We start from the raw sequence: 9,838 nt of genomic DNA, 5'->3' as shown, positions 1-9,838 counted from the left end.
CTCAGTAGTTTAAAAGATAAAAGCAAATCATAAAATTTAAAAAAAAAAAAAAAAAAAATTATTATACATTTTTACATGAATTGTTACATTCAATTACCCCTTAGCAGATTTTGAAACCAGCTCAACTTGCCTGTCTGCTTATTTATGTGCATTTTTCGTCAGTAGCCTTCACTCATGCAGCAGCAGAGTAGCAGATCCAAGACTAAGCCTATGTACATTCCATTCTTATTGAAGGGTTAGTTCATCCAAAAATGAAAATTCTGTCACTAATTACTCACCCTCATGTCATTCCAAACCCGTAAGACTTTAGTTCATCTTCGGAACACAAATGAAGATCTTTTTAAAGAAATCTGAGAGGTTCCGTTGATAATCCACGCAACTGAAACTTTGACACTTCAAAAAAATTCATAAAGACATTGTAAAACTAATCCATATGAATTGAGCGGTTTATTCCAAAATTTTCTGAAGAGAAACAATCGCTTTATATGATGAACAGATTGAATTTAGGCTTATATTCACATATAAACATTCATTAAGTTCATCAGTTGTGGTAAACAGAAGCTCAAGCATGTTTGCTTGAAGTGGGAGAACCAATGAGATTCATTTTAATGTGTTACACAGCACGTTTGAGCTTCAGCAAGAGGTTTGTTCTCGCGCATCAAGCAGGTTCGGTTGAGCCTCTGTTTATGTTCGCTGATCAATGTTTATATGTGAATAAAAGCCAAAATTCAATCTATTCATCATATTAAGTGATTGAGTCTCATCAGAATATTTGGACTAAACCGCTCAGTTCATATGAATTTGTTTTACAATCTCTTTATGAACTTTTTGAAGCATCAAAGTTTTAGTTGCGTAGACTGTCAACGGAAGGACAGAAAGCTCTCAGATTTCATCAAAAAGATCTTAATTTGTGTTCCAGAGATGAACTAAAGCCTTACGGGTTTAGAACGACATGAGGGTGACAGAATTTTCATTTTTGGGTGAACTAACCCTTTAATGAATTCCGTTTAAATCTATTCCGAGAGTTGTCTTGATTGACACACACACACACACACACACACACACACACACACACACACACACACAGTAGCTGTAGCAGTGTTAAAGAGAATTCCGCAGCGTAAGGGTCAGAAATATCCGGACAACATGCACAGGAAGCCGGCTAGGCCAAAATATTCTCTCCTCCCCAAAGAATCAAAGATTCATTCAGCATCCAATCATCAGCAGGAGTCTCTCATCAGAAGCCAATTTACTGAGCGACAACATTATACAGGGTTCAACCAGGCATTTCAATGAGCTTCACCATTGTGATGACTGGAAATGTTGTCACTAGCCAAAGCATTCTTCCTGTATGCCTTGGCATCGGCTCTTTCTTTCAAGTCTATTAGTCAAAACTCCTTCAACAAAACTTTCTTTGTGCTGTGTGTTATTGTTACACTTAAAATACAAAAAACCTGAAAGACAGCAGGATAAATAGCTTTTGAATGCTTGAAGCAACGTTTCCTTTTTGCATACAAACACTTCTTTTGTATCAAACATGACTTTGTCTTTACATTGTACATTAAAAGAAATGTCTGTCTGTTCTTTTTAGTATCTGACTTGCATGTGACACTGAAGCAGCATAGCAACTAGTCGACGTGAAATACTCTACACAACCAAATTTACTTCTGTAATCTGGCGTTTTTATAAGTGAAACAAAAGATATTAATTGAGAAAAAAAATGTAGGGGTTGATTTTATCCATCAGAAATTGACTGGACCATGATAAGAGAACGTTCTGCACATGAATGAAGTCAGGTGATTGGAAGGAAGAAAATGAAAAAGTGAAAGCAATTTGTGAAAAAGGAAGTAGTGTCAGAGGAGAAAAAACAAAAAACAAAGAGAACATGAAGACAGTTTATTTTATGTGAAATAATGCGCATCCGTGAATCATGCATTTTGCTGTTGACTTAATTTAAAAGGGAAAACCAAAATACACACACACACACACACACACACACACACACACACACACACACACACACACACACACACACACACACTCCTGGGAAAAAACACGAGCCAAACATGAGCCCAAAATGCACCAAGCTTTTAATAGTCTTAACCACTAATTATTGGTCAGGAAATTTGCAAATTTAAGCAAATGCATTTAGCAGAATATGGGAAGTTGTGCATGGAATGATGAATCACAATGAAACACGAGTTGTATGGTGATGCTCCAGAGTGCTGTCTTTGAAAATCAGGTGAGAGATATAATAATAAATGCATCTCTCCCACAGCGAAGCATGGAGGAAGAGTGTCATTGTGTGGGGAGCCTTTTAGCTGCTGGTGTTGGTAAAGTCATTTAATGCTTCGGAGTGGGAGAATAATGCAGAATGACTTGCTTCCCACAAATGAAAAGTTGTTATCTAAAGAGTAATGATCATGTTATGTTTCAACAAGAAAATGCTCCTGCCCAAACTGTAAAGAAAACCAAGGAGTGGCTTGAGAACAAGTCCATCAGGCTCATGTTTTGGCCTGCTCAGAGTCCAGATTTGAACCCTATAGTGAATATTTGGTCTCATGTTAAACTCAAACAAACTGGAAAACATTTTTCAACTACTCATGAACTGTTTGAAGCCACCCTCTACGGTACGGTGTTGCCTCCAGGCAACATGGTCTATTTTAGTTTGTTTTTAATAAAATAAGGCACCAATTGATTGATCAAACGTATCCCAGGACAGAATAACTCAAATACTAATCAATAAAAGTGCAAAAAAGACCAAAACATGACCAACAGGGGTCCATTTTGTGTCTTGTTTCAGCACATGTGCACATGTCACATGACTCCATATTTTCTCCAATGAAAAGTGCTTTTTTCACTTGTTTGTATCCATTTAATCACCCACAAAAAATATGAGTCACCTTCACTGGCAAGTAAAGAAGTATTTTTAAGAACTTTACATTATATATCATCAAATGTTTTAGAGAAAATAACAAAAAACTGTGTGTTGCCTCAAGGCAACATTGTACCATAATGGAATCGCATAAGGCCATACAGGCATAATAGGTTTGAATACAAATGTATTACATTTGTAAGGAAAAGAGTTAGAGTTATCTAAATATATTTGCATTTTCACATGATTTTGTAATGTACTTATAAGAATAGTAATTCACATACTATATCTGCATATATTATGATCTGCACATTTTCTATTGCACTTCAAAAAGGTATAAAACACAGGTAGCACATGAGGGTGATGATGAGGGGTCATACTGTGATGAGGAAGATAAAATCATAGTGACTATCCGTCAGGGAGAGAGTGAGGGTGAGAGAGAAGATGGAGATGAGGATGAAGATGGATATGATAACTTGATATAATAACATAATAATATGATGGTCTGGTAATACTTGTGTTCCACTATGGTACAATGTTGCCTGAGGGCAACAGCTGGATATAAAATGTTACTTTTTATTAAATATGAAACTTTTAATACATTAAAAACTGGATAAATTTGTTTGTTCAAGTGTCTAGTTAGAGAAATTGATGTTTTCAATAAATATATTTCTTTTTTCTACATGATAATGCCAAATGTTTAAATTTTTCCATTGTGGTACAATGTTGCCTTGAGGCAACAAACTTATAAAAATTAAATAAATTAAAAATTATGAAAATGTTTATTGATATTGTTAAAGTGTCCAATTTTAAGCAGGAAAAACAACACAAATAATTTTTTCCTCATTGATATCATATTGCATACCATAGAGGGTTAACGTTGCATGGAACAACACTGACTCTTCCTGTAAAAAGCTGCCTGCAAGTTTACCCACATGGCTTAAACACTTAAAGAAAACAAAGGGGCAGGCTGTTCTGTGCCAAGTTACTTTATCTACAATATTTGTACAGTTCTTGACCAGTGATTTGTGATTAAAATGTTTTAGGCCATTTCTTGGTCAATATATTTCTTTATATGTGGCTGAAATGTGTATGTTCACTGAGAATCTTAGAATTGCTATTTTGTCATTCATGAAGTGGATGTATATTGGCCACAAGGGGGCAGGCAAGTTATCTGGTTGTAATTCGTTTGATTTTTGTATTTTGTTGGGAAGTGATTGAGAAACATAGTGTAAGCACAGTTTAAAGGCTAAGGCATCATTGCAGATGCTATACCCTCGTGTTTTGCTATTATGTTTATTGTATTGTAGTTTTGTTGCACACATCATTCTTTATTACCTTTGGATCAGCTAAAAAAATCAAAGTACTAAGTGCAAGCTTTGTTAGCCAAGAAACCTGATTCTGAACACATAAAAACCTAGGAGCAGAGTGAACAACAGCTCAAAAACAGGGGAAAGGTAGAGTATGTTGTAGTACGACAGATTTTAGTGAAGTATGACCTGAACATTTGCAGTTCCGATCAGGAAGAGTTTGTACATCTTAAAAATCAAGTGTAGTGAGTTCTTTTAGTAACAGTTTAGTGTGTACCATATGTGAGTTTGCATGACTCATCACTATATGGGACATTTACTTATAGTTTAGAGCATATGCACAGGCCCTTTACAGAAAAATCTTAGTTGTGATAAATAATAATCTAACAAATAGACTGTAAAAACTCCACCATAACCAAAATATTGCAATTGGAATATTTACCAAATAGGGGTTGTGTGTTTGACTGTACATGTTTCAAATGATCACCGGCTTCTTCAAAGAAAATAACTGGTGAGATCTATGCTAAGAAAAAACTGTGGCACTTTTTCAAACAACTCCGCAGGACTGGTTCCACCAGAATACTATGATTTCCCAGAAATCATAATGGAACATTTCCATCACGGAAATCAGTCAGCAACTATGCTTTTATTACAAATGAACCACAATTTAACCAGGCAGGTTTTCAAAGGTATCAAGCCAACAGCAATTAAACCTAGAACTGACTTGATTGACTTTTGCGGTGACCAAAGTATTGAATGTGAAACCAAACACTTTACATTTAACTGGACTACTTTGTGGTACATTGTTAGCATTTTCATATGACAACCAGGATTGCTTTAGGCTGTGTGTTTCTGCTGCAATGATTTTATCTTGTCAATGGTTGGAGAACCACCTCAGGGTTTTGCCATAGAAGAGAATGTTATGTCATGTAATTTGCATAAACATCACACAATATTTGTCTATATAAACTTCCAGCTATATTTACAGACAATGTGATTAACTCAGTTATTATAAACATATCTGATCTGTCTTACCTACAGCGTTTTAAACCCTGTCAAGGGGTTCAAACATATCTTCGCCCCGCAGCTTTCACATTTAAAAGGAGAGTTCACTCCAAAATGAAAATTTGGCATCAAATTCTGTCATCATACTGACCCTCAAGTTGTTCTAAACATGTGAGTTTCTTTGTTTTGTTGAACACAAAAGAAGATATTTTGAATAATGTGGGTAACCTGACCCCCGTTGACTTCCATATTATTTTTGGTTACCCACATTCTTCAAAATATCTTCTTTTGTGTTCAACATGCAGAACAAAGTAACTCATACAAATTTTGAACAACTTTAGGGTGAATATGATGACAGAATGTTCATTTTTGGGAGAACTATCCCTTTATCCCTATTGCAAAATTTCAGTGGATCTTTATGTTTGTGCTTGGTTTTCATGCACCTTGCTCAAACAGTTTCTTGGACCGTTCTTAGTCTTTTTTTCCCCCCTAGATTAGAGAGAAGGAAAGTCTTTAAAAGAAATTAATCTTTCTAATGTGTTCTATGTTCTGATAAACTCTGAACATTTAAAACCAATAAAATGTATCAACTAAGACAAAATCTTTTTTTTTTTTTTTTTTTTTTAATGTAGGAGATGAACACTGAGAATGTCTCTGTTTGATTTGACCCAGATGAGTCATATTAAGAACAAATCTGCATTCTTTAAAAACCAAATAAGACACTCTTTCAATAAGGTTACCTGATGCCCTCTGGTGGATAGTACAGTATTATGGATGTACTTAATCTACTTGTGTTTTTTTTTTTCCTTCATGAGATACTCTTAATCCACCATGGGAACCAAGAGTCACTCAATGAACGTTTTTTCGCTATTTAATATATATATATATATATATTTTAAAGTGGGTGGATTTTTTTTGTTGGATTTCCTCAGTATTAATCACAAATAACAGATACACAATTATTTTGTGTGTATTTTAACATGTTTCTATATGTCTCAGTGTACATGCAAGTATGCAATAATTCTTCAGACCAATCAGCAACGTCATCAGCAAGTTTCAGTATAACATATTCAGGTTTTGTCATTATGGTTGGGAAATTGATTGTACACTAAAAAAATTAATCATGGCACACAGTAGTTTATTATTGAGTATTATTATATTTCATTTGATTTTAATAAACACATTTTCAGACTGTATTTATTCAAATTGCATCAATCTGTTAATTGTGGAAACAATAGCCACGTTTAGGCTACATGTACACTTTTTGTCATTCCGATCGAAAGATTCGGTGGACTGTTTACATGAGACGTTATCTTATCCGATATGGTGTTTACATGTGTCGGCGCTTTCAATCGGAATGACTTTGTGACATGCGCACATTAGCTTTTGTCCTGTTTGAGAGTGGGGTAAGATGAGCCAGTGGGTAAGTTGACCCACCCCCTGTATCTTGGAAACCGTACCATTTTATTGTCATGTGACCATATATTTTAGAACCACCCATCATTTTTTTTTTTCCCAGACTGAAAAGGAAAAGCACATGGGAGGAGTAGAAGTCACTTATTTACTTTAAAAACTGTTTTTGGCTTGTCAAAGTAAAATTTTAACATGTAATGGCTGTTTCATCAAAGAAAATTTGTCCAGGTCTAAAACTATTTATGATGCATATTGGTGATTTAGCAACGTCTAAAACCATGTAAATCATTTACCTGAATATTATTCTGAATTGGTAAGCTATATGAGCCAAATGCTGTGGGGTAATTTGAGCCAGCGTTTTAACTTACCCCACCATAAGGCAATGAATTTAAGTTAAATCTGAAGTATAAACTGGTGTCATTTCAATGTGATATTACGCAACTGGTTTAGTTTATCTTTATTTTTGAGTTTATTTGATAGGAACAGTGTACAAGTACACCAAATCCTTCTCTGATACGAACCAGAGGATGTTTAATCAAATATATCTTTCCACCTGTAGTCTCTAATGGCCTAACATGGTTGACATTGCAGAAAAACTACCATGTCAAGAACCTTTTGACTAAAATGATTATTAGTTTCAGTAACATTTATTCATTCTTATTTAGTTTTTATTTAATTTTACTCAACAAACTCTCTGTTTATGGGAAGGTTAAAACTCTGATGTTCAACATATTGTTGAAATGCAAACAATTAAAGATACTGAAATTTCAGCTTCATTTGGTTGGTTTTATGTTGTTTAATTTAGCTTTAAAAAAGAAATATTTGTAAAATATTTTTACAAAGAATATTTGTAAAAGGAAATTTGATTATTAAATTAGTTTTTAAAATAGGTACATTATCTTTAAAATTTCACATGGGTTTGATTCAGACTCAGTTAGATGGTTAGTTTACACCCACCTACTGACTCGGCTCAACTTATCCCTAACCTGGGGTAAATTGAGCCAGAGGAACACTTTTTTTTAAGAAGCCATATTTTTAGAACCCTTTGTCATAGATGTATTCTGATCATTTAAAATGATAGGAAACATCCTGAAATTACTTTAAATACTTTCATTGTACTTCTGCCTCATTCTCCCTTATCTTGAGGACCACATAAGTAAAAAATGGCTCATCTTACCCCACTCTCCCCTATTCCTGTCAACATGGAGTTCCATTTTTTCTCATGCGCGCTATTTTTATGTAAAGTGTTGCTCTTAATCAAGCAAAAGCAGAAGCGTATGGATGAAGATCCGTAGTAATGATAAACTGATTTCCTTCAGTGTATTTAATAAACGTTTTGTTTTAGTTTTACTCCAGTTTACTCCAGTATATTTTGCCACTGCAATTGTGCATTCTGACAAGCCCTGGTCTCTTGACGCGATGACGCAGATGCAAAGTAATCGGTTTAACTCGTTTACATGGCAGAATTTTTATTTTGTTCGGTTTATAGAAAGGTTTATCCCACCCCTCTCAAACCGATTACAATTTCATTCGGTTTGGGCGTTTTTTATTCCGATTGGAGTGTTTATATGGAGCATTTTCATTCGGATTGGACTTTTAAACCGATTACAATGCTCCATGTAAACGCACCTAATTAAATTCAATCAGTTTAAAAGTATGATCATGGTTTAAATATCACTAGGTGTGAAACAAGCAATATTCAGTTAGTTAAAATGTATGAAATTGAAATGAATTGGTTAACTGGTTATTGTGTTCTTTAAAAAAAAACTTGGTTTATTAGTACTTACATAAATTTAATTCTTGTTTCAATTTTGTATGACTGACAAATATGCATCACATTAAGTTTAAAGTTTATTAGTTTGTTAAAACTGTGTGCCTTTGGCAAAGCATGCTGGGAAATAGAAATCCCAGCCCAGTTTCAGTTAAACTTAAAGGGTTAGTTCACCCAAAAATAAAAATTCTGTCATTAATTACTCACCCTCATGTTGTTCCAAACCCGTAAAACCTTCGTTCATCTTGAGAACACAAATTAAGATATTTTTTATAAAATCTGATGGCTCAGTGAGGCCTGCATTGATGGCAAGGTAATTAACACTTTCAGATGCCCAGAAAGCTACTAAAGACATATTTAAAACAGTTCATGTGACTACAGTGGTTCAACCTTAATGTTATGAAGCAATGAAAATACTTTTTGTGTGCCAAAAAAAAAAAAAAAAAAAAGACTTTATTCAACAATATCTAGTGATGGGGGATTTCAAAACACTGCTTCATGAAGCTTCAAAGCTTTACGAATCTGTGGCACTATGAAATTAGAATACATACATTTTAAACATTAGGGGTACATTTTTGTTTTGAGTGTACAGTTGCCTTCCTACCTGACTTCCTGTCCTACTTCCAACTGTTCTCCAAGTTATTCTTACTCCTATGATTCCCTGCCTTAGTATGTTTGCGTCATTCTGATTGGTGCATCAGGGGGAAAAAAATCCTGCATATTGTCTGCTTATAAGTCTATCTCTATCTCCCCATTCCTTCACTTTCTCTCTGTAGCATGTCAGTTTTGCTGCCATGGAGTCTATATGCAGATAATGACCTCAGTCATTCTCATGCAGAGAGGGAGAGAGAGAAGCACTGACCAGGTGAAAACAGTGTAAACTGCAATAGTGTAAAGAGACGGCAGCATTAGTATGTGGGTTTGACACTGTCAGAGAAATGCTCTCCTCACTACCCACATCTATAAAAAACAACTGACACTTTGCTAAGGTGCGCATGTTATGTAGGTTTGTTGAGTGAAGGTGGCAGTTCTAGAGACATTTTTATTGACACACTGTAACCGATTTCTGTAATTTGAACAGTATTTTACTGTTATATGTATTGTAAGATACTGTACAATTTACAGCAGTCTCTTTACAGTGAATTTGAGAGAGAAAATACGGTTGTCAATCCCACCAGCAGTGTGAATCTAACTTGGACTCAACTTGGTATCCACATTAAGTGATTATCGTGGGCTCAAGACACGTTTCTCCAATAACAGTTCTGAAGACCTGAAAGTATTTGCAATACCTTGGCAAATATTAGAATACCTGCGACTCAGACTTGAGGTGAGTCATATCTTTACAGACTAAACATTGAGTTTTTACAGCCCACAAAAACTGCAGCAAAAATAATCAGGTACAGCTTGGCTCATCTTTTAAAAACTAATGAAGACATGTACACAATTTTTTTTTTTTTCTTTTAC

This window comes from Ctenopharyngodon idella, chromosome 1 (genome assembly GCF_019924925.1).
Source record: "Ctenopharyngodon idella isolate HZGC_01 chromosome 1, HZGC01, whole genome shotgun sequence".
NCBI classification, from domain to species: Eukaryota; Metazoa; Chordata; class Actinopteri; order Cypriniformes; family Xenocyprididae; genus Ctenopharyngodon; species Ctenopharyngodon idella.
This window is presented reverse-complemented; position numbering follows the sequence as displayed.